Genomic DNA, 26,179 nt, shown 5'->3' with positions numbered 1-26,179 from the left:
GAGATTTGGGTAGGGACACAGCCAAACCATATCATTCTGCCCCGGCCCCTCCCAAATCTCATGTCTTCACATTTCAAAACCAATCATGCCTTCCTAGCAGTCCCCCAAAGTCTTAACTCATTTCAGCATTAACTCAAAAGTCTACAGTCCAAAGTTTCATCTGAGACAAGACAAGTTCCTTCCACATATGAGCCTGTAAAATCAAAAGCAAGTTAGTTACTTCCTAGATACGATGGGAGTACAGGCATTCGGTAAATACAGCCATTCCAAATGGGAGAAATTGGTGAAAACAAAGGGGCTGCAGGCCCCATGAGAGTCTGAAATCCAGCAGGGCAGTCAAATCTTAAAGCTCCAAAATGATTTCCTTTGACTCCATGTCTCACATTCAGGTCACGCTGATCGTGGGTTCCCATGGTCTTGGGTAGCTCCACCCCTGTGGCTTTGCAGCTTTTTCACCACTCCTGGCTGCTCTCACTGGCTGGCATTAAGTGCCTGCAGCTTTTCCAGGTGCACAGTGCAAGCTGTCAGTGGATCTACCATTCTGGGGTCTGGAGGATGATGGCCCTCTTCTCACAGCTCCACTAGGCGGTGCTCTGATAGGGACTCTGTGTGGTGGCTCCAACCCCACATTTCCCTTCCACACTGCCCTAGTGGAGAGTCTCAATGAGGGCCCCACCCCTGCAGCAAACTTCTGCCTGGGCATCTGGGCATTTCCGTACATGCTCTGAAATCTAGGTGGAGGATCCCAAATCTCAGTTTTTTATTTCTGTGCACCCACAGGCTCAACACCATGTGGAAGCTGCCAAGGCTTGGGGCTTGCACCCTCTGAAGCAACACCCTGAGCTGTACCTTGACCCCTTTTATCCATGGCTGGAGAGACTGGAACACAGGGTACCAAGTCCCTAGGCTGCACAGAGCAGGGGGGCCCTGGGCCCAGCCCACAAAACCATCTTTTCCTCCTAGGCCTCCAGACGTATGATGGGAGGGGCTGCCGTGAAGACCTCTGACATGCCCTGGAGACATTTTTCCCATTGTCTTGGGGATTAACATTCGGCTCCTCATTACTTATGCAAATTTCTGCAGCTGATTTGAATTTCTCCTCAGAAAGTGGGATTTTCTTTTCTATCATATTGTCAGGCTGCAAATTTTCCAAGCTTTTATGCTCTGTTTCCCTTTTAAACTTGAATGCCTTTAACAGCACCCAAGTCACCTCTTGAATGTGTTGCTGCTTAGAAATTTCTTCCAAAAGATACCCTAAATCATCTCTCTCAAGTTCAAAGTTCCACAGATCTCTAGGGCAGGGGCAAAGTGCCGCCAGTCTCTTTGCTAAAACATAAAAAGAGTCATCTTTGCTCTAGTTCCCAACAAGTTCCTTATCTCCATCTGAGACTACCTCAGCCTGGATTTCATTGTCCGTATCATTATCAACATTTTGGTCAAAGCCATTCAACAAGTCTCTAAAAAGTTCCAAACTTTTCCTGTTTCTTCTGAGCCCTCCAAACTGTTCCAGTCTCTGCTTGTTACCCAGTTCCAAAGTTGCTTCCACATTTTTGGGTATCTTTTCAGCAGCACCACACTCTACTGGCTCCAATTTACTGCATTATTCCATTTTCACGCTGCTGATAAAAACATACCTGAGACTGGGCAATTTACAAAGGAAAGTGGTTTAATGGACTTACAGCTCCACGTGGCTGGGGAGGCCTCACAACCATAGCAGAAGGTGAAAGGCACATCTCACATGGCAGCAAACAAGAGAAGAGAGTTTGTAGAGGGAAACTCCCCTTTATAAAACTATCAGATCTCATGAGACTTACTCACTATCACGAGAACAGCACGGAAAACACCCCACTCCGTGATTCAATTACCTCCCATCAGGTCCCTCCCACAACCCATGGGAATTCAAGATGAGATTTGAGTGAGGACACAGCCAAACCATATCAGATAGTAACAAAGTGAAAATTAGCAAATTAATTTTTTTTTATTTTAACAGAAAAAGAAGAAGAAAAGAATCTTGCTCTGTCACCCAGGCTTGAGTGCAGTGGTACAATTTTGGCTTGCTGCAACCTCCATCCCTGGGTTCAAATGATTTTTGTGCCTCAGCCTCCTAAGTAGCTGGGATTACAGTTGCCTGCCACCATGCCTGGCTAATTTTTGTATTCTTAGTAGAGAAAAGGTTTCACCATGTTAGCCAGGCTGGTCTCAAAGTCCTGGCCTCACATGATCTGCCTGCCTTGGCCTCCCAAAGTGCTGGGATTACAGGTGTGAGCCATTGTGCCCAGCTGGATTTTATTTTTTAATTAATTAGTCTCAAGTTTTTTATTTGCCTTTTATAAATCCTTTTAAAAGAGCCAATAACAATACTGAATCTTTTTAGAAACTTTTGCACATCAATAGACATCCCTGGAGCCTTCATTTTTTTTCTTTTTTTGAGACGGAGTCTCGCTCTGTCGCCCAGGCTGGAGTGCAGTGGCATGATCTCAGCTCACTGCAAGCTCTGCCTCCCGGGTTCACACCATTCTCTTGCCTCAGCCTCCCGAGTAGCTGGGACTACAGGCGCCTGCCACCACACCCAGCTAACTTTTTTTGTGTGTGTGTGTTTTTAGTAGAGACGGGGTTTCACTGTGTTAGCCAGGATGGTCTCAATCTCCTGACCTCATGATCCACCTGCCTTGGCCTCCCAAGGTGTTGGGATTACAGGCATGAGCTGCCGCGCCCGGCGGAGCCTTCTTTTTTAAATGCACTTCTTAAAGTGCTGTGTTGAAATGGGAGAGTTCCCTGGCCCCCCTTGCAGGACATGCAACAGGGTTGTGGCTCTCTGTTTTGCTGCAGCAAGCTCAAACCCCTTATGGTATGGGGAGCACACAGATGGACAGGTGCAGGAACAGGAGTAGACACTTTTAGGCTCCAGCCCCATGGCAGTGTCTAGGGGTGGCTGTCTGCAATTCCCAAAGCCCAAGGGGGAACATGTTACAGTATGCTCTTTTAGCCTTGCCATCCACAGATGGCTTAAGTGTTAACCAGCTGAGTGGATCCTCTGCCTTTTTGCAGGGGCAGAGGGCCAGTGTTACAGCTTTCTGTATCCTGAGTGCTTGTCCAGCATCCTGGAAGAATCAGGTAACACGTGGACTTGAAGGATAAATGCAGGGGTTTTATTGAGCAGTGGTGGTGGCTCTCAGTAGGATGGATGGGGAGCTGGACAGGGGATGGAGTGGGAAGATGATCTTCCCCTGAAGTTTGGCCGTCCAGTGGCCAATTCTCTGAACATCCACAGCCAAACCCCTCCAGACGTTCCTTCTCTGCCATGCTGTTCTGCTGTTCGTCTGCTTGTCTCCTTGTCTCCTCGTCTCCTCATCTGCTTCTGGAGCCCGGAGTTCAGGGTTTATATGGGTACAGGATGGGGGAGTGGCAGGCCAAAAGGCAACTTTTTGGGTGTGAAAACAGAAATGCTTGTCCTCACTTAGGGCCGTGAGTATCCAGATTTGATGGCGGGGCCTTTGCTGGGGAACCACCCTCTTCTACCCAGTATTTCTCTGTCTCCTGTCTGTATCAGTGTTGTTTATTTGGAACATTTCATTGCAATTTTATTTATTTATTTTTGTTTATTTTTAGACAGTGCCTCATTCTGTTGCCCAGGCTGGAGTGTAGTGGCATGATCCCGACTCACTGCAACCTCTGCCTCCGGGGTTCAAGCAATTCTCCTGCCTCAGCCTCCCAAGTAGCTGGGATTACAGGCATGTGCCACCACACCTGGCTAACTTTTGTATTTTTTTAGTAGAGACAGGGTTTTGCCATATTGGCCAGGCTGGTCTCAAACTCCTGGCCTCAGGTGATCCACCTGTCTAGACCAAAGTTCTGGGATTACAGGTGTGAGCCACCACACCCACCCTTCATTGTAATTTTAAATTACCTTTAGTAAGATTTTGCTATTTCTGTAAGTGCATGCTTCTTCTGGGGCCTAATACTTTCATGGGTATAGGTAGGCATAGCCAAAAGGTAGAGTACTTCTTTCTTCAGAAATTAAAGGTGCTATTTTTATACTGAATCTTGGCTTTGGCTCTCAGATCCCTTTGATCAACTTACCCAGTAGTTTTTCCCTACTTAAACAAGCAAGAAGAAGAAACAAATGAGACATAACACACACACAAAAAAATCCTGTAACTTTCATGCCAGGTACAGTGGCTCACACATGTAATCCTAGCACTTTGGGAGACTGAGGCGGGTGGATTGTCTGAGCTCAGGAGTTCAAGACCAGCCTGGGCAACACAGTGAAACCCCATCTCTACTAAAATACAAAAAAATTAGCTGGGCATGCTGGCATGCGCCTATAGTCCCAGCCACTTGGGAGGCTGAGGCATGAGAATCGCTTGAACCTGTGAGGTGTATGTTGCAGTAAGCTAAGATTGCGCCACTGTACTCCAGCCTGGGTGACAGAGCGAGACTCTGTCTCCAAAAATTCCTGTAAATCTCTGAAAGCTGAACTTCTTACTCTCTGAAGTATTGCCATTTACTGCCAGTTTTCTATCATGACTTCTGAAGACAGCTCGGATCAAAAATTTGCTCAAATAGCTCAAGCCTGTAATCCCAGCACTTTGGGAGGCCGAGGCGGGCGGATCACGAGGTCAGGAGATCGAGACCATCTTGGCTAACACGGTGAAACTCCGTCTCTACTAAAAATACAAAAAATTAGCCGGGCATGTTGGCGGGCGCCTGTAGTCCCAGCTACTCGGGAGGCTGCGGCAGGAGAATGGCGTGAACCCGGGAGGCGGAGCTTGCAGTGAGCGGAGAGCGCGCCACTGCACTCCAGCCTGGGCGACAGAGTGAGACTCCGTCTCAAAAAAAAAAAAAAAAAAAAAAAAATTTGCTCAAATAAACTTGGATAGCTAGAAACCCAAATTCATGGGGCTTTCAAATCTGAGAACTTACCCACAATCCCCAGTTGCTGTGAGAGAGGAATGGACAAAATGAGTCCAGCACGTCACTCATTTCATCGCTTGATGCTCCTAGGAGACGCTAGGAGCTCCACTTTGGTTCCTACTTCTGACACCAAATTGTTCTTTGCTTAATTAATCTGTTTAATTTTTCTTAAGTTAAATGAAAAACTTTAGACAAATTAAACAGATTAATTAAGCAAAGAACAATTTCTGAATCTTTCAGTGCCCTAAACCAGAAAAGGTTCTGTGGCTGGGTGCAGTGGCTCACACCTTTGGGAGGCTGAGATGGGAGGATCACTCGAGCTCAGGAGTTCAAGACCAGCCTGGGCAACATAGCAACATCCCATCTCTTAAAAAAATAAATAAAGAAAGAAAGAAAAACAGAATAGGTTCTGAGAATTTCCAGTGCTGCCGCATGGTCAGAGAGAATTTATGGGCAGAAAAAGCAAAGTGAGGTAAAGTAACAGTTGCATTGCTTACAGCTTTGCATTTGCCTTATTTGAACACAGTTTGAACAGTTGGCCATATTTGATTGGCCAAAACTCAGTCATTGGTATGAAGGTAGGATGTAGTCTGTTTACATACCCAGTTAGGTTATAGTTCACTATGTACAGAGAAACATTTAGGCTGAACTTAAAATATGTAAGGAAGCAGATTTAGGCTAAACTTAATTTTAGCAGCTTTAACAGCTTGCTTATCTATTTGAGTATCTAGAATTCCACAGTGCTTTTTTTTTTTTTTTTTTTTTTTTTGACAGAGTCTCTCACCCTGTTGCCCAGGCAGGAGTGCAGTGGTGTGATCTCAGCTCACTGCAACCTCTGCCTCCTGGGCTCAAGCAATTCTCCTGCTTCAGCCTCCCGAGTAGCTGGGATTACAGGTGTGCACCACCACACCTGGCTAACTTTTTTATGTTTAGTAGAGACAGGGTTTCATCATGTTGGCCAGACTGGTCTCAAACTCCTGACCTCAAGTGATCCACCTGCCTCGGCCTCCCAGAGTGCTGGGATAACAGGCATGAGCCACTGCGCCCGGCCCCGCAGTGCATTTTTAATGGACCTGAGTTATTATAAAGGGCTTTGCTGTACTGAGCCGTGGCTGTCACACCATTGTCTGTTTCTTTGATTCCTCTGTTCCTCATTCATGTATCCTGTACTACACTAGGCAAGACAGATAAAGAGCACAGATCCCCAGGCTTCAGCAGCCTGTGCTTTCAAACAAGGCAATACAGCATCTTCAGTATGAGTGCAGGCTCTGGAGCCAAAGTCTGGTTTTACTACCCACAGTGACTTAATCTCACTATTAAATGAAGTTTGTGGGAAGCCATTATTTTGGACTGAGCTTCTGCACTGGGCCCCAACAGAAAAGATCAAACCAAAATGAAGTTATTGATGCTAAAGTTATTTGTCACCAAACCAAACAACTAAACTGGTTTTCTGATCTTCGGAGAAGTCAGGAGAGAAAGATGATAGCCAAATCCCTAAACTGGCCAGTTTTAGTCTACATGATAAGGAAATTCCCTATGCTTTAATCTTTATAAGAAAAGTAACCTGAAGTAACCTGATGGTAACTAATCTGCTTTTTGTGTTATGCTATTTCCTTGTTTTTGCTCAAACTATCTTATAAAAACTGATCTGTCATGCCCAATGGAACGTGAACTCTTTAGAGGAGACACTGCCCAATTTATGGTTCACTAATAAAAGCCAATTAGATCTTTTTTTTTTTTTTTTTTTTTGAGATGGAATCTGGCTCTGTCGCCCAGGCTGGAATGCAGTGGAGCAATCTCGGCTCACTGCAAGCTCCGCCTCCGGGGTTCACGCCATTCTCCTGCCTCAGCCTCCCAAGTAGCTGGGACTACAGGCGCCCGCCACTACGCCCAGCTAATTTTTTATATTTTTAATAGAGACGGGGTTTCACCGTGTTAGCCAGGATGGTCTCGATCTCCTGACCTCGTGATCCACCCGCCTCAGCCTCCCAAAGTGCTGGGATTGCAGGCGTGAGCCACCGTGCCCGGCCTCTTTTTTTTTTTTAAGACAGTCTTGCTCTGTCACCCAGGCTGAAGTGCAGTGGCGCAATCTTGGCTCACTGCAAGCTTCACCTCCCAGGCTCAAGTGATTCTCCTGACTCAGCCTCCCGAGTAGCTGCGACTACAGGCATATACCACCACCCCTGGCTAATTTTTGTATTTTTAGTACAGAAAGGGTTTCACTATGTTGGCCAGGCTGGTCTCAAACTCCTGTTTTCAAGTGATCTGCCTGCCTTGGCCTCCCAAAGTGCTAGGATTACAGGCGTGAGCCACCGCACCTGGCCACATCTTTAAACTAAATTTGTTGAAATTTTGTTTTTTAATGTCACTAAACTGTAAGAAAGAGAAAACCAGGAGCTGGCCTGTCAGTCACTGCTAGGCCTTGGTGTTCTGTGGAACATACATGTTTTCACAGAATACCAACATCAGACAAGACTGCTAAGACCACAATGGAACAAGACAAAAGCAAGTCTATTCCCCAATCATGTCTGAGCACAAACAAAACCAAGAACCTGCCTAAACCTCAAAAGGACCAAGCATACCCTTAGGCTGGTTAATATGAGTCACAAGCTGTCTTTACCAATTATAGGTATATCTCTACTCTAGATTTCCTGCCTTCTGGCGAAAACATTATTAAGATTCCATGTCATAGTACTTGTACCTTTGCTTCCTGACGACACTCAATCCAGAGCAAAGCTCTGCTTCCCTGAACCCTCTCCAAAATGATCTTACAGAAGCCATATTTGCCATTTTTAATTAGTTAATTAATTTATTTATTATTTATGAGACAGAGTCTCACTCTGTGGCCCAGGTTGGAGTACAGTGGCGTGATCTCGGCTCACTGCATCCTCCGCCTCCGGGTTCAAGTGATTCTTCTGCCTCAGCCTCCTGAGTAGCTGGGATTACAGGCACCTGCCACCATGCCTGGCTAATTTTTGTAGTTTTAGTAGAGACAGGGATTCACCATGTTGGCCAGGCTGGTCTCAAACTCCCGACCTCAGGTGATTCCCCTACCTCAGCCTCCCAAAGTTCTGGGATTACAGGTGTGAGCCACCATGCCTGGCCAGTATTTGCCATTTTTAATACCTGTATTTTGCTGGGATATGCCTCACACCAGCTAACCCAGGATTTGCATGTTTCTGGAAGTCCTTGAGAAGAACCTTCAATGTGCTGTAATCCTAAGGGTAACTTGCCTGCATTGCTCCCTAATGGTCTGAGGGTTTCAGCTGAGATAGTGAGGGTGGAGAGGGGAGGGTGTGATAGTGATGGAAACACACCCCATGTAGATGAGAGGTAGCAGAAGAGGGCAGGGAGAAAGTTGAGACCTGGCTGTGCTGTGTACTAGTTTGTAAGGCCCTGACCAAGGCTGGTGACCTCTCTGAACCTTGTAGTTCTCACCTCTAAAATGGAGCTTCCTTCTTCAGGGGATTGGTAAGAATTAGAAGCACAAAGTACATAAAAAGCTTTGTAGAACCGGACTCTTTTCCCTGGATCCTGGTACCAAGGCAAGACCATGAATTTCCCAGGACCCTTAGCAAAATGTCCTATTTAACTTTTTAAAAAAAATTTAAACCGATTTTTAGGCAGTGTGTGCTGTATCATGCCTATAATCCAAGCATTTTGGGAGGCCAAGGCAGGAGGTTCACTTGAGGTCAGAAGTTCAAGACTAGCCTGGGAAATATGGTGAGATCCTGTCTCTATAAAAAATGAAAAAATTAGCCAAGTGTGGTGATACGTGACTGTAGTCCCAGCTACTTGGGAGGCTGAGGTGGGAGGATTGCTTGAGTCCAGATGTTTGAGGCTGCAGTGAGCCATGGTTGTGCCTCTGGGCTCCAGCCTAGGTGAGAGAGTGAGATCCTTTCTCAAGAAAACAAACAAACATTAAAAACACACACACACACACACACACACACACACACACACACACACACAGCTGCTACTCTGGTTGAAGTAGGGGAATTACTTGGAATTCTCCCTCCAGGGACCACCAACCCCTTACATGCATCCTTTTTTTCTTTTCTGTCCCTGGGGACATAGCCCAAAAGTTTCTGGTTTATACGTTGTGCTATTCAAAATGCTGCAGTCTCCCACAAATGAAATCTAATTCCGTACATATCATTAAGTCTCATAGATCCAATCCTGTTATGTAAAAGTTGAGGGAGTTACACAGTCCTTTTATGAAACAAGAATTTGTCAAATCAAGTGCTGCGTCAGTCTTTGCAGTGGCCCTGGCTACCACAAGATTCACCCTGCAGTACCAAGTGCTCCAGAAAACCACTTACATGAGCTGAGCCTCCTGAGCTGCCACAAGCTTCTGGGGTACACACTTCAGAAACATCCTCATGTGCTTTGCACTCACTCCCTGCTTCTGTTGTTTTGGTGATTGCTACACATACATTCCAAAAAGAATCACTTACATGTGTTACAGGAAAGGGGTCCTGATCCAGACCCCCAAGAGAGGGTTCTTGGATATCGTGCAAGAAAGAATTCAGGGCGAGTCCACAGAGTAAAGTAAAAGCAAGTTTATTAAGAAAGTAAAGGAATAAAAGAATGACTACTCCAGGCCGGGCGCGGTGGCTCACGCCTATGATCCCAGCACTTTGGGGGGCCGAGGCGGGTGGATCACCTGAGGTCAGGAGTTTGAGACCAGCCTGGCCAACATGACAAAACCCTGTCTCTACTAAAAGTACAAAAATTAGCCGGGCGTGGTGGCAGGCGTCTGTAATCCCAGCTACTCGGGAGGCTAAGACAGGAGAATCACTTGAACCCAGCAGGCAGAGGTTGCAGTGAGCCGAGATTGCACCACTGCACCCCAGCCTGGGCGACAGAGCAAGACTGTCTCAAAAAAAAAACAACAACAAAACACCGACCCTACTAAGGGCTGCTGCTTGCCCATTTTTATGGTTATTTCTTGATGATATGCTAAACAAGGGTTGGATTATTCATGCCTCCCCTTTTTAGAGCATATAGCATAACTTCCTGACGTTTCCATGACATTTGTAAACTGTCATGGCGCCGGTGGGAGTGTGGCAGTGAGGCATACCAGAGGTCACTCTCGTCGCCATCTTGGTTTTGGTGGGATTTGACCGGCTTCTTTACTGCAACCTGTTTTATCAGTAAGATCTTTATGATCTGTATCATAGGCTGACATCCTATCTCACCTTGTGACTTAGAATGCCTTAAAAGTCTGGGAATACAGCCCAGTAGGTCTCAGTGGCATTTTACCCAGCCCCTATTCAAGACGGAGTTGCTCTGGTTCAAATGTCTCCGACACATGGATTTACCTCTCCAAGTTGCCACCTGTAACCCTAGGATCAATAGTATTATGATATTTGCATGACCAATCTTCCCAATGCCTGCACAATTTGCCTATTCTGGAAAAACTTACTTTAATTTTTTGTTTCCTGTGGGTTTTTTTTCTTTGTTCTTCTTTCTTTTTTTAAGTGAGTGGTTACTTCTAATGTATATGTATCAATAACTTTTATCAGCTTATCTCAGTATACAGTGACACCATGAAAGTGAATGTGAACGCCAGGCACTTCATAAGAGAATCGGTTACTTGACCAACTGTATTAGTCAGGGTTCTCCAGAGGAACAGGACCAATAGGGTATATGTATATATAAAAAAGGGTTTATTAGAGAGAATTGGCTCACATTGATTACAAGACAAGTCCTACCATAGGCTATCTGCAAGCTCGGGAAAAAGAGAAGGTGGCAGCGTGGCTCAGCCCAAGTCTGAAAGCCTCAAAACCAGGGAAGCCCAAGTGTAGCCTTCAGTCTGAGGCTGAAAGCCTGAGAGCCCCCAGGATGCTGCTGGTATAAGTTCCAGAGTCCAAGGCCCAACAAACTGGAGTCTGATGTCCAAGGCAAGAGGAGAGGAAGCAAGCATTGGCACAGGAAGACAGAGAGAGCACTCTAGAGGACATAGCCAGCTGAATATCCCTTCTTCTGCCTGCTTTGTTCTAGCTATGCTGGCAGCCCATTGGATGGTGCCCACCCACATTGAAGGTAGGTCTTCCTCTCCCAGTCCACTTACTCAAATGTCAATTTCCTCTGAAAACACCCTCACAGACACTCCTAGGAAGTGTTTCACCAGCCAGCTGGCATCCCTCAATCCAGTCAAGTTGACACAATATTAACCATCACACCAACTTTGTTGTTACTTTGTATGCTAGGCAGGATAATGATCCCCCAAACACATTCACATTCTAATCCCTGGAACCTGTAAATATGTTATGTTTTATGGCAAGACAGAATTAAAGTTGCAGATGGAACTAAGTTTGCTGATACACTGAGTTTAAAATAGGGAGATTATCCTACATTATTTGGGTGGGCCCAATGTAAGAACAAGCATCCTTAAAAGATGAAAAGAGGCCGGGCGCGATGGTTCACGCTTGTAATCCCAGCACTTTGGGAGGCCGAGGCGGGTGGATCACGAGGTCAGGAGATCAAGACCATGGTGAAACCCCGTCTCTACTAAAAATACAAAAAAAATTAGCCAGGCATGGTGGCGGGCGCCTGTAGTCCCAGCTACTCGGAGAGGCTGAGGCAGGAGAATGGCGTGAACCGGGGAGGCGGAGCTTGCAGTGAGCCGAGATTGCGCCACTGCACTCCAGCCTGGGCGACAGAGCAAGACTCCGTCTCAAGAAAAAAAAAAAAAAAAGATGAAAAGAGAAGCCAAAGAGTGAGTGTCATAGTGATATGGTGTGAGAAAATCTTGACCGGCCATTGATAGCTTAGACGATGGAGAAGGGGGCCACAAACCAATGAATGTAGACAGCCTCTTGAAGCTAGAACACACAAGAAACTGGATTCTCTCCTAGAGCCTCCAGAAAGGAATGCAGCTCTGCTGACACCTTAAGGCTGAGTGAGACCCATTTTGGACTTCTGATTTCCAGAACTATGACATAATAAACATATGTTAGGTGTTTTGGCCGGACGTGGTGACTCACGCCTGTAATCCCAGCACTTTGGGAGGCCAAGGCGGGCGGATCACGGGGTCAGGAGATCGAGACCATCCTGGACAACACGGTGAAAACCCGTCTCTACTAAAAATACAAAAAATTAGCCAGGCATGGTGGTGTGCGCCTGTAGTCCCAGCTACTCAGGAGGCTGAGGCAGGAGAATGGCATGAACCTGGGAGGCGGAGCTTGCCGTGAGCCGAGATCTTGCCACTGCACTCCAGCCTGGGTGACAGAGCAAGACTCCGTCTCAAAAAATATATATATATATGTTAGGTGTTTTAAGCCACTAACTTTGTGGTAACTTGTTACAGCAGCAATGGAAAACTAATAAAGCTCGATTTCTTTCATTGGGTTCATCAGCATCATTGTAAGACATGATTCTAAGGGTGTGTTGAGAGCAAGGTTCAGATATTTAGCAGAGTCGGAGAAAAGGAAATAGTTGATGCTCTGGTCCTCGCTGACACAAATTTTCCTATTGGAGATAGACCTATTTTTTCACAAACATAAGTGCAACAGTAAATTTCCAAAGCCCAGTAGAAAATTTGTCAGTCTCTGATGTTCTGGATAACATACAGCCATACCCACACTGTAAAGTTACTAATCTCCCTCCCCATCCCTTGCCATACTGTGCTGTTTCAAAGGAAGTCACTGTGTGCAACCCACACTTGAGGAGTGGTGCTATGGTTTGAGTGTCCCCTTCCAAACTCATGTTGAAATTTCATTACCAATGTAATTAAGAGGCAGGACATTCAAGAGGTGATTAGGTCAGGAGGACTATGCCCTCATAGTGGATTAATGCTGTTATCTCAGGAGTGGGTTAGTTATCCCAAGAGTGGGTTCCTGATAAAAAGGATGAAGCTGACCATCAGCTGAGTAAAATATAGTTCCAGCTACTTGGGAGGCTGGAGCAGGAGGGTTGCTTGAGCCTAGGAGTTCAAAACCGTAGTGTGCTACGATTCTTGTGAACAGTGATTGTACTCCAGCCTGGGTAACATAGTGAGACCCTATCTTTTATTTTTGAGAAAGAGTCTTGCTCTGTCACTCTGTCCTCAGGCTAGAGTGCAGTGGCGTGATCTCAGCTCACTGCAACTTTTGCTTCCCAGGTTCAAGTGATTCTCCTGCTTCAGCCTCCCAGGGATTACAGGTGCCTGCCACCATGCCTGGCTAATTTTTTTGTATTTTCAGTAGAGACGGGGGTTTCGCCATTTTGACCAGGCTGGTTTTGAACTCCTGACCTCAGATGATCCACCCACTTCGGCCTCCCAAAGTGCTGGGATTACAGGTGTGGGCTATCGTGCCCAGCCACAAGACCCTATGTTTAAAAAAAAGAAAAAAAAGTTGAGTTCAGCCAAATTTCCTCTCTTTATCCATGTTCGCTTGCCCTTCTGCCATGTTGTGATGCAGCACAAAGGCCTTCACTAGATGCTGGTGCCATGCTCTTGGATGTCCCAGCCTCCAGAACCATAAGCCAAATAAACTTCTATTGTTTATAAATTGTCCAGTCTGTGGTATTCTGTTATGCACCAGAAAACAGACTAAGACAGGTGGGGAATTATGCTTCCTTTCCTTTAGGGTGGATTATCTAATCCCTTTGCATTGGAATCCCTCTGCATGGGAGATTTGTCTCATCTCCCCTGTTTATTAGTTTATTCAATCTTTTTATATCAATATGGACTCCTGGGTATTTATTTTATTCTTTAGCTTATAATTCAATATTACTTTATTTTGTTGTGCAAATTATTCCAGTGTCAGCCATTTGGAGCACTTGTTGTTTCCTTTGCCCCTTTGATTAATGCCCATCATTGTGTTTTGTTTTGTTTTTCTTTTCATTTCTGGCACTATGAGATGAATCCTGTATATTTTTCATCTCAAACATTGTATTTTTTATATCTAGAAGTTTAATTTTGGTCTTTTTTTTTTATTTTATTTCATTTTATTTTTTTGAGACGGAGTCTCGCTCTGTCGCCCAGGCTGGAGTGCAGTGGCGCAATCTCAGCTCACTGCAAGCTCCGCCTCCCGGGTTCATGCCATTCTCCTGCCTCAGCCTCTCCAAGTAGCTGGGACTACAGGCGCCCGCCACCACGCCTGGCTAGTTTTTTGTATTTTTAGTAGAGACGGGGTTTCACCGTGGTCTCGATCTCCTGACCTCGTGATCCGCCCGCCTCGGCCTCCCAAAGTGCTGGGATTACAAGCGTGAGCCACCGCACCCGGCCTAATTTGGGTCTTTTAAAAATTATCTTCTTTTTTTTTTTTTCCCAAGTTGGAGTCCTACTCTGTCGCCCAAGCTGGAGTGCAGTGGCACAATCTCAGCACAAACTCTGACTCCCGGGTTCAAGCAATTCTCCTGCCTCAGCCTCCCAAGCAGCTGGGATTACAGGTGCCTGACACCATGCCTGGCTAATTTTTTTGTATTTTTAGTAGAGACAAGGTTTTGCCATGTTGGCCAGGCTGGTCTCAAACTTATGACCTCAGGTGATCCGCCCACCTCAGCCTCCCCAAGTGCTGGAATTACAGGCGTGATCCACCATGCCCAGCCTCCTCTTCTGGCTGGGCATAGTGGCTCACACCTGTAGTCCCAGCACTTCGGGAGGCCGAGGCGGGTGGATCATGAGGTCAGGAGATCGAGACCATACTGGCCAACACAGTGAAACCCCGTCTCTACTAAAAATACAAAAAATTAGCTGGGTATGGTGGCGGACGCCTGTAGTTTCAGCTACTTTGGAGGCTGAGGCAGGAGAATGGCGTGAACCCGGGAGGCGGAGCTTACAGTGAGCCGAGATCTCGCCACTGCACTTCAGCCTGGGCAACAGAGCGAGACTTGGTCTCAAAAAAAAAAAAAATTATCTTCTATTTCACTACTTAACGTGTTCATTTATTCCTCTAGCTTCTTGAGCATATGGAATATAGTTATAATAACTGTTTTTAAAACCTTTTCTACTAATTCTTTCATCTCCTGCTTACAGGTCATATTTTCCTGCTTCTTTGGAAGCCTGGTAATTTTTTTTTTTTTCATAGGGTCTCACTATGTTGCCCAGGCTGGCTTTAAACTCCTGGGCTTGAGTGATCTTTTCACCTCAGCCTCCTGACTAGCTAGGACTATAGACATGCACCACCTCACCTGGCTTATGCCTGGTTATTATTATTATTTGCATCAGATTCTTGCCTAGGCTGGAGTGTAGTGTCACAATTATGGCTCACGATTATGGCAGCCTCCACCTCCTGGGCTCAAGTGATCCTCCCACCTCAGTGTCTTGAGTATCTGGGACTATAGGCACACACCACCATGCCTGGCTAATTTTTGTAATATTTTGTAGAGACGGGGTTTTACCATGTTGCCCAGCCTGGTCTTGAACTCCTGGGCTCAAGTGATCTGCCCCTTGGGCCTCCCAAAGTGTTCGTATTATAGGTGTGAGCCACCACCCCTGGCCAAATGTTTTTATTTTTTGTGGAGATGGGGTCTTGCCGTGTTGCCCGGGCTGGCCTCAAACTCTTGGGCTCAAGCAATCCTTCTGCCTTGCCCTCCCAAAATGCTGGGATTACAGACATAAGCCACTGTGCCCAGCATTCCTGGCGATTTTTAAGTGGATGCCAGACATAATTTTTACCTTGTTGGATGCTGGATATCTTTGTATTTCCAAATATTCTTAAGCTTTTTACCTGGGATGTGATTAACATAATTGGAACTAGTTTAACTCTCTTTGGTCTTATTTTAAAATTTTGTCTTTTTAAATTTTTAAACTGAGACCAGAGTGATGTTTTGTGTAAGCTTAATTTTTCCCCACTAGTAAGCTCTCAGAACTCTCCCTGACGGCTCATGAATTACGAGGTTTTCCACTTCAGTGGTGGAAGCTATAGGAATTGTTGTCTTTAACCCTTTCAGTCTGTTCTTTCCTCAGGCTCAGGTATTTATGTCACACATGTGCTGATTAGTACTTAACTGAATACTCAAGGCCAGGGCTGTCTACAGTTCTCCAGCATCTTCTCTTACATCGCTTTCCTTTCTGGTACTCTTTCCTGTTGGCTCTAGCTGTCTTGCCCTCACTGGACTTCCAGCTCCATCTCCTCAATTCAGTGAGCCTGCTAGGCTCCACCTGGATTGCCCCAGCTGTGAATATTTATCTAGCAATCATGGAGATCGCCTTGATTATTTTTCATCTTTCAAGAATTTCTATTCTACCAGCCTAGGCAACATAAAATAAATCGTAAAAATAGCAGGGCGTGGGCCAGGTGCAGTGGCTCACATTTGTAATCCCAGCATTTTGGGAGGCTGAGGTGGGTGGATCATGAGGTCAGGAGTTCAAGAACAGCCTGGCCAACATGGTGAAACCCCGTCTCTACTCAAAGTACAAAAATTAGCTGGGCGTGGTGGCGGGCACCTGTAATCCCAGCTACTTGGGAGGCTGAGGCAGAGAATTGCTTGAACCCAGGAGGCAGAGGTTGCAGTAAGCCAAGATCGTACCACTGCACTTCAACTTGGGTGACAGAGCAAGACTCCATCTCAAAAACAACAACAACAACAACAACAACAAAATAGCTGGGTGTGGTGGCAAATGCCTGTAGTCCCAGCTACTTGGGAGGCTGAGATGGGAGGATCACTTGAGCCCAAGAGGTCAATGCTGCAGTGAGCTATGATCATGCTACTGGACTTTAGCCTGGGTAACAAAGTGAGACTGTCTCTGACATGGTTTGGCTGTGCCCCCACCCAAAATCTCATCTTAAATTGTAATCCCCATTATCCCCACAATCCCCATGTGTCAAGGGAGAGGGGGAGGTAATTGAATCATGGGGGTGGTTTCCTCCATGCTGTTCTTGTGATAGTGAGTAAATTTTCATGAGATCTGATGGTTTTTTTTTTTTTTTTTTGAGACAGAGTCTCACTCTGTCACCCAGGCTGGAGTGCAGTGGTGTGATCTCGACTCACTGCAAGTTCCGCCTCCTGGGTTCACACCATTCTCCTTCCTCAGCCTCCCGAGTAGCTGGGACTACAGGCGCCTGCCACTTTGCCCGGCTAACTTTTTTGTATTCTTAGTAGAGACAGGGTTTCACCGTGCTAGCCAGGATGGTCTCCAGCTCCTGACCTCGTGATCCACCCGTCTCGGCCTCCCAAAGGGCTGGGATTACAGGCGTGAGCCACTGCCCCTGGCCTGATCTGATGGTTTTATAACAGGCTCTTACCCCTTTACTGGGCACTTCTCCTTCCTGACACCTTGTGAAGAAGGTGCCTTGCTTCCTTCCCCTTTGCCTTCCACTATGATTGTAAGTTTCCTGAGGCTTCCCCAACCATGCTGAACTATGAATCAATTAAGCCTCTTTCCTTTATAAATTACCCAGTCTTGCCAGGTGCGGTGGCTCACACCTGTAATCCCAACACTTTGGGAGGCCAAGGCGGGTGGATCACTAGGTCGAGACCAGCCTAGCTAACATGGTGAAACCCCATCTCTACTAAGAATACAAAAATTAGCCAGGCGTGGTGGTGTGTGCCTGTAATCCCAGCTACTCGGGAAGCTGAGTCAGGAGAATTGCTTGAAACCGGGAGGCAGAGGTTGCACTGAGCTGAGATCGTGCCACTGCACTCCAGCCTAGGTGACAGAGCAAGAGTCCATCTCAGAAAACAATAAATAAATAAATAAATAAATAAATAAATAAATAAATAAATAAATAAATTACCCAGTCTTGGGTTTGTCTTCATAGCAGTGTGAAAATGGACTAATACAGTCTCTAAATACAAAAGAAAGAAGAATATGTCTTCTGTTGCCTGGTGGCCAGTGTCTTGAGAAACATTTGCTATATGATTTCCCTTGTCTTGGTTGTTTCAGTAGAAAAAGTAAATCTAGTCCCTGTTATTCCGACCTGGCCAGAAGCTGAAGCTCTTGGCCCCCACAGTCTTTTTTTTTTAGATGGAGTCTCACTCTGTTGCCCAGGCTGGAGTGCAATGGCACTATCTCAGCTCACTGTAACTTCTGCCTCCTGGGTTCAAGCAATTCTCCTGCGTCAGCCTCCTGAGTAGCTGTGATTACAGGTGCCCGCCACCACACCCAGCTGATTTTTGTATTTTTGGTAGAGACGGGGTCTCACCATGTTAGTCAGGCTGGTCTCAAACTCCTGACCTCATGATCCGCCCTCCTAGTCCTCCCAAAATGCTGGGATTACAGGCGTGAGCCACCGCACCCAGCCGACCCCCACAGTTTTTTTAAATGAGTGGCTACTTTTACATATACTAGTCACTTTAATCAGTTTATCTCTGTATATGGTAAAACTATTAAGGTGACTATTAATTCTAGGCACTTTGTAAGAGGTCCCTCCACCACTACCTTTCATCTTGTTTTCCATAGCAGCTGCATCTTACATTCCCACCAAAAGCACACAAGGGTTCCAGTTTCTCCAAATCCTCATGTAATTCCCATTCCTTTTAAAATAGTTTTAACATATTTGCTTTGTTTTTTGCTCTTGTTCTTGAGAGACAAGGTCTTGCTATGTTGTCCAGTCTGGTCTTGAACTCCTGGCCTCAAGTGATTCTCCTGCCTTGGCCTCCAAAAGTGCTAGGATTACAGGCAAGAGCCACTGCACCCAGCCCACGTTTATTTTACAATCTCTTTATAAATTATGCTACTGTCTCAAGTTATTGTGGGTGCTAATTTTCCTGTTTATTAGGTCTGCTGATGGTTAAATATGGCAGATAGTTTCCTTGACTACTTCATGTTTTTCTATTGTGAGCATTCCATTTGGCTTGGGTTGTGACGATGTCTCTACAGAGAAGTTGTGCATGGATATTACTTGCCCAGGACCAATTTTTGCACTGCTTTCTTAGCTGAAGCTATCAATACCAGGAGGGCAGCACAAGTCCCTACAAATCTAATCTACAAATAGGGTTCCCAAATCCATTCACAGTGTAGGCTTACAGTTTTGATTTTCCATGGTTGACTGGCCCTGATCCTCACTTCTATGCATCCCAGGCAGAGACAAGCTTCCTTTCTATTTCTCTGGACTGTTGTACTGAGTTTTTCTAGAACTCTCTTCAATGAATATATAGTCTGGGAGGAGTATCCAGTCTTTTTTTTTCCCTTAAGACAGTGCCTCACTCGGTTGCCCAGGCTGGAGTGCAGTGGGGGAACATGGCTCGTTAGAGGCTTAAGCGATCCTCCTGCCTCAGCCTCCCAAGTAGCTGGGACCACAGGAATGTCACCACACCCGGCTAATATTTTTATGTTTTGTAGAGACATGGTCTCACTTTGTTGCCCAAGCTGGTCTCGAATTCCTGGGCTCAAGCAATCCTCCCATCTCAGCCTCTCGAAGTGCTGGGATTACAGGTGTGAGCCACCACACCTGGCCCTCCAGTCTTTATACATGGGCTTCAGTTCCAACTCTCAGGGCCACACGGACCCAAGGTTCCATCTCCCATCATTGCATGTGTGGTAAAACCCAAATCTCTAGCAGCTGGGTCCTGTCTGTATCCAACAACCACCTCCAAGACAAGAGAGACATCAGGCCACATCGTATTGCTCTGGTTCCCTTTTTGTTTTTGACTCCTGAGGATTTCCTCTTACATGTTCAGCAATGAATTTCCTCTTTTTTTTTTTTTTTTTTTGAGACGGAGTCTTGCCCTGTCGCCTAGGCTGGAGTGCAGTGGCAGGATCTCGGCTCACTGCAACCTCCGTCTCCCAGGTTCAAGCAATTCTCCTGCTTCAGCCTCCCGAGTAGCTGGGATTACAGGCATGTACCACCACGCCCAACTAATTTTTGTATTTTTAGTGGAGACAGGGTTTCACCATGTTGGCCAGGCTGGTCTCAAACTCCTGACCTCAAGTGATTCACCTGCCTCGGCCTCCCAAAGTGCTGGGATTACAGGTGTGAACCACCGTGCCCGGCCAGCAATGAATTTACTTTCTTTCCCTGTGTGCTTGCTTGCTTCCTTTCTTGTATAGGCAGGGTTTTCTGGTGTTTGTGTTAGAAAAGGTTCCCAGCCAGGCACAGTGGCTCACGCCAGTAATCCAGCACTTTGGGAGGCCAATGCAGGAGGATCCCTTGAACTTAGGAGTTTGAGACCAGCCTGGACAACACAGGAAGACCCTGTCTCTATTTTATGTAACTATATTTAAAAGATAAAAATAAAAAAAGTTTTTAAAATGTTCCATACTAGCTCAGTCTGATGTTGGAACCAGAAGTGTTTTTATACATAAAGGGCACATCCTGATAATTTTCCTAAAAATCTGCAGACAGTCTCAATGGTGAATGAAACTCTACTGTAGGAACAGAATGGTGTGGGCTGCTTAGAAACAACAGTTTTCTTGTGTTTGTTTGTTTTACGTACAGGGTCTTGTTCTATTGCCCAGGTTGGAGTGCAGTGGTATGATCACAGCTCACTGCAGTCTTGACTTCCTGGGCTCAAGCGATCCTCCCATCTCAGTCTCCCAAGTAGCCAGGACTATAGGCACATGCCATCACACCCAACTAATTTTTAAATTTTTTGTAGAGACTGGAGGGGGTCTCTCATTGATACAGGAGTGGGACAGGGAAGTGCTGAGTAGAGAAAGGCAGGGTCCCTGGCGAGGGCCCCACCCATGGACCTAGGTGAAGACAAGCACTCCTGTTTTTGTGCCCAAATGTTGCATTTTCCAAGACCACTCTGGTCTGCACGCCCCCCATCTTGTGCCTATATAAACCCCATACCCTAGTGGGCATACATACAAGTGGCTGGATATCGAGAGGAACACATCAGAAGAACACATGGATGCTGACAGGCCATCAACTGCAGAAGGATGCGGATGTCTAGGGAAATTCAGCTGAGGATGGTTGAAGGAGAGCCCGGCAACTCCAGGGGAAGACCAACTTCCCACTCCATTCCCCTTCTGTTTCCCCATACATCTGCTGAGAGCAACCTCCACCATTCAGTAAAACCTTGCACTCATTCTCCAAGCCTATGTGTAATCCTATTTTTCCGGTACACTAGGGCAAGAACCCAGGATACAGAAAATTCTCTGTCATTTTGATAAGGCAGAGGGTCTAACTGAGCTGATTAAAACAAGCCGTCTTCGGACGGCTAAACTGAAGAGCACTCAGACGGCTAAACTGAAGAGCACATGGTAACACACACCTACGAGGGCTTCGGGAGCTGTAAATACTCAACCCTAGATGCTGCTGTGGGGTTGGAGCCCATGCTCCCCACGACCTGCCCATCTGTATGCTCCCCCTAGGGTTTGAGCTACAGGGCACCGAAGACACGAGCCACTCCCCCGCTGTCGCACACCCTGCGAGGGGGACAAGGGAACTTTTCCTGTTTCATTACTATGTTGACCAGGCTGGTCTTGAACGCCTGGCGTCAAGCAATCCTCCCACCTTGGCATAACTGCTGGGATTACAGGTGTGAGCCACTATGCCTGGCCTAAACAACAGTTTTCTCAGTGCTTTGACTCATCAACATTTCAAAATATTTTGGGTCCATGCTTGAGCAGGGGGTTAACATGGAGAAGACAATGGGGGCTGTGAACTTGTGGAAGAGGGGGCTATCACTTGAGAGGAGGATTGGACTTGCTTACTTGCTCCTGAAGGCAGACTGGTACTGGAAGGGGAAACTCTGGCTTCATGAGGCAGAAACTTCTCCAAATCGTATTAACATGGAAGCAGCTCTTCACCCCAGTATTTGGTGGTCTTGCTACCTGGTTTGTTTGCTTGCAAGCCAACAAGCCAGGTATCAAGACCACAAAAATACTTTTTTTTTCTGGGGTGGGGGGATTGTTTGTTTAGACAGGATTTCTCTCTGTTGCCCAGACTGGAGTGCATTGGCACACTCATAGCTCACTGCAGACTTGAGCTCCTGGGCTCAAGTGATCCTCTCACCTCAGCCTCCCTAGTAGCTAGGGAGAACTACAGTTGTGTGCCACCATACCCAGCTAAAATTTTTTTTTTTTTTTTTTTTTTGTAGAGACAGGATTTTGCCATGTTGCCCAGGCTGGTCTCAAACTCCTGGGCTCAAGCAATCCTCCCACCTCAGCCTCCCAAAGTGCTAGGATTACAGGCGTCAGCCACAAAAATACTGTCAATAGGCAGAAAAATAATGTCTTAGCAACTCACATCCATGTTAATTGTTTGTTTCTAGGTCTTGCTAGCTCAAATTCCACTTGTCTGTCTTAATCACCATCTAAAAGATGCCTTTGTTTTTGAGAATCCATGTGTTTGTGTAGGTTCACCACTTTCTTTGAATCTTCTGAATACCTAAAATAAACCTTTGAAATCTAGATCAAGCACAGTCTGGGTTGAGATGAGAGAAAACTGAGCGGATGGTTGTGTATGTATCAATGTGTAGAAAGAGGCATCCATTGTTATGGCAACCAGCATCCTTAACTGATGCAATCCTGTTCCCAATAACATGAGATGTGATTAAAAATTGACATTGCAGCAAGGAAGAACACATGCAATGCGTTGGCGTGGCAACCAGAATAAGTTAAATTCCGCATAAATTTAAACCTGTTGATCACAGCAATTTGAGAATTTGCCTACATTTCATTAGGAACCCTTTTCTCATCTGGCCTGGGAGGGAGTCAGGAGCCTGGAGGTCTGACATGTGTCCATGACTTAAGGCCAAGTAAAATCAAGGGATTAAATTAAATCATTGTTTCTGTAAAAACAAGGGATTAAATTAAATCGTTGGTGTGGGAGAGGGGGCTGGATGGTGGACTGTATCAAAAGTTGCCCTGTTTTCATCTGCATACCATACATCATTTAGTCATTCAACAGATATTTATTAAGCACCCACTCTGTGCCCTGCTCTGGGCTAGGTACTAGGAATACAAAAACTAATGTTTCCTACCCTCTTGGAGCTTGAAACCTCTTAGCCTCTTGAATTACTCAAATCTATGTGAAGTGCCAGCTGCGGTATGTGTAAGCGAGACAGGTATCTTGTGTTACCAGAACCAATAACAAGGAGATTTGATTAATTAGAGAGATCAGGTGGAGGCGAAGAGATCAAACTGAAGCAGAGAGGAGCAGTGACTGCTAAACCACCACAGGAACCCAAACTGAAAACGACCATACGCCATCAAGTGGGTGATAGTCTTTACCAATGTCGAAATGGAGGACCTGGGGGATAGTGATGTTACCCAGCCCGTGGCAGTGGGGTCGCCCAAAAGTAGACGCGGCTAATGTAGCTCTTTATGCCCGGCAGGGCCAGGACCAAAGCCCCCGCACGAGAGTTCCTCTCTCCGGTCGCACGTGCCCTTCACCCTTCCTGAGGCCGTTTTCTGACGCTCCTGAGCTCCCCTCCAGGGGAAGGGCAGGATCGATGGGAAGGCGTTGGACAGAGCAGACACTCGGCTGGGCTGCGTCCCCGGGTGCAGCCTCGTCTTTTGTCACTAACCACTCAGCTCGGTAGCCCTCCAGGCTCTCTCTTCGAGCTCCGCGGTCCCTGCGCCCCCGCTGCGCTCTGCTAGCTGTGATGCAGGGGTTCGGGGGCAGGAAAAATCTCGACCCGCCGCGCCCGTGCGGCAAACCTGTCCTAGGTTGAGGGGGCATGAGGCGCGCACAACCAGGGCCTCGAAAGCAGGCAAGAGGGCGCGGGCGCCACAGAAGCCTGGGCCGGCGCCTGGGCCGGGCAGATGTACCCGGCGTTCGGGCCCAGCGCTCTGCGTCCTGCAGGGAGGCGGACCCGCCCCCCCGAGCGCGCAGGCGCGCGGCGCCCGGCTCGGACCACAGCTAGGCGCTGGGCGGCCACCGGCTGGCCAGGCAGGTAAGCACCCAGCGATGCGTGGGCTCAGACCTTGCGTCCCCTGGGCGCCGCGCCACCCCGCTCCGTCCAGAGCGGCGAGGGCTCGGGTCTGCGGCCCCGGCGTCTCGCTCCTTCCAAGCGCCTCCGGCGCGGGGCGCGGGCTGGGGAGGAGGTTCGGGAAAACGCCGGGGAAAGCGGTCTGGGCGGAGCGCTCAGGGGACCGGGCGGGTGCGGGACTCCAGGCCCAGCCGACCCTGCGGCGTGGCTTTGGGCTGCGATCAGGAGGGGCGAGGAGGATGGAGGCTGCGTGTTTGGAGATATGCAATCAATTAAGAGTTTTTTATTAATGGAAAGGAGGTGTGGAGGGCGGGGTTTTGGTTTTCTTGGGAAATGAATGAGTCATTTGGCAAACTTTCCTACCATTAATTTTCGATTTTTATAATGGAATATGGAATTTTTTTTGTTTCTCTTTCTTTTTTGTTTTTTGGTGGGTTTTTTTTTGGCCATAAAGAGAAAGAATAAAAAGAATTCCGCCATTTTAGCGTTTTAAAAAGTAACCGTTCTGCGGAACTGTCGGATCAGTGACCGCCCCGCCCGCCTTTGCCTGTACCAATCCCGGGAGGCTGGTGGCGGGTCCCGATCCTGGAACCCTGCGCTCAGGGCCGCTTCCATACCCTCCCGCGTCCGGGAAGCAGCTGCGGCGAGGGGCGGGGCCGAGGCCCCAAGTTTGTGGCCCTCAGCCTTGCTGTGTGTTGTTTTCGGGGTAGCTGTCGAAGGCTCTACTCCCCACCCAACACCTATAGTAAGGGCATTTATTGGGTGTTTTTGTACACAAGGCCTTGGAAGGCAAGGGATTGAGGAAACCTTGTCAGACATCAAGAGAAAATACCCATGGACACATTCAGCCAACAGATATTTATTGAGCATCTGCTATGTGCACGGCTCTGGGCTGGGGCTACAATGGTTGTTTTAGGTCGGGTCCCCTGGAAACAGACTCCAGTAGCAAGATTTGAGTGTAGGTTTATCGGAGTGCTCTTGCGAATATCACCAGTAGGGGAATGACGGGTTGGGCGGAAGAAGCTGAACTGCTGATGTAGTATCAACAGAGGCCTCAGCCTGACCTAATGGAAGCTCTGGAACTGAAATGGCCCTGCAGAGGTGTTCCAAAGTAAGGCAAGGGGGTGGGGTCTTTACACCTCATAGCAACTCGTCATTGGCTGGCGGCTTCTAGGAGAGCGTTCAAGTAGGGTAGCTCCCTGGGCTCGGAGCAGTTCCAAGAGAGGCTGACGGCAGAAGGCTGAAAACTTTCTTCAGTGTCCACCAGAAACCCAGACTCTTCTGAGTCCCCTCTTACTTCATGGCAGACTCCTTCTCAGTCCCTTTTGCTAGACCCGTTTCCTGTTCCCAACCTATAAATGTGGGTGTGCTCCGAAGTTCTCACTTTTTTCTTTATACTCAGTTATGTGGTTTTCTTTTTCTTTTTTTTTCTTTCTTTCTCTCTCTCTCCTTCCTTCCTTCCTCCTCTCCCCTCCCCTCCCCTTTCTCTCTGACAGGGTCTTGCTGTGTTGCCCAGGCTCAAGTGTAGTGGTGTGATCACAGCTCACTGCAGCCTTTACCTCCCAGGCTCAAGCAACCCTCCCGCCTCGGCCTCCCCAGTAGCTGGGACCACAGGGGTGCACCACCATGTTCAGCTAATTTTTAAAATCTTTTGTTGAGGCTGAGGCCTCACTATGTTGGCCATGCTGGTCTCAAACTCCTGGGCTCAAGTGATCCTCCCACCTTGGCCTCCCAAAGTGCTAGGATTACAGGCATGAGCCACCAGACCTCGCCCCAGTTCTGTGGTTTTAAATGCCATCTACACATGCTGGTCTTCAAATTTATACCTCCAGCCCCAACCTCATCCATTATCTCCAGAATATAAGCTTCATGAGAGCATTTTGTCATGTTTGTGACTGTAACCCCAGAGCACAGAATGGTGGTGACACCTACTTGGTCCTCCCATGCTTGCTGGAAAAGAGGCAGCCAACCCAAACAGAAATGCAGTCTTCAAATCCAGCTTCTTCAATAGACCTGAGATGTGACAGGGTTTGACACAGAGTGAAATTCTTTCAGAAGTAACCACATTCACTCTTAACTGCCAATATTTCAAATAAAAAGATTATTTATTTATTTATTTATTTATTTATTTATTTATTGAGACAAGGTCTCATTTTGTCACTCAGGCTGGAGTGCAGTGGCGCGATCTTGGCTCACTGCAACCTCCACCTCCTGGGTTCAAGGGATTCTCCTGCCTCAGCCTCCCCAGTAGCTGGGATAACAGGCGTGTGCCCCCATGCCCAGCTACATTTTTGTATTTTTGGTAGAGATGGAGTTTCAACATGTTGCCCAGGCTGGTTTTGAACTCCTGGCCTCAACTGATTGGCCTCCCAAAGTGTTGGGATTACAGGCGTGAGCCACCACGCCTGGCCTGCCTGGCTAACTTTTGTACTTTTTGTAGAGATGGAGTTTCACCATGTTGCCCGGGCTGGTCTCCAACTCCTGAGCTCAAAGCAATCCACCCACC

At 47.1% G+C, this 26,179-nt stretch overlaps 1 protein-coding gene across 1 annotated transcript in view; it reads left to right on the top strand.

The window, feature by feature from the left end:
• The first annotated feature begins 23,593 nt into the window (after positions 1–23,593).
• Positions 23,594–26,179, top strand: part of L3MBTL1 (L3MBTL histone methyl-lysine binding protein 1) — a 43,636-nt gene continuing 41,050 nt past the window's right edge. The window contains exon 1 of the mRNA XM_032754007.1: positions 23,594–23,637. The gene's annotated coding sequence lies outside the window, so the exon portion shown is untranslated. The remainder of the gene's footprint in view (positions 23,638–26,179) is intronic.

The sequence above is a fragment of the Hylobates moloch genome, unplaced genomic scaffold (assembly GCF_009828535.3).
Source record: "Hylobates moloch isolate HMO894 unplaced genomic scaffold, HMol_V3 SCAFFOLD_21, whole genome shotgun sequence".
NCBI classification, from domain to species: Eukaryota; Metazoa; Chordata; class Mammalia; order Primates; family Hylobatidae; genus Hylobates; species Hylobates moloch.
Note: the sequence above shows the minus strand (reverse complement) of the source record. Positions and strands in the feature narration are given on the sequence as shown.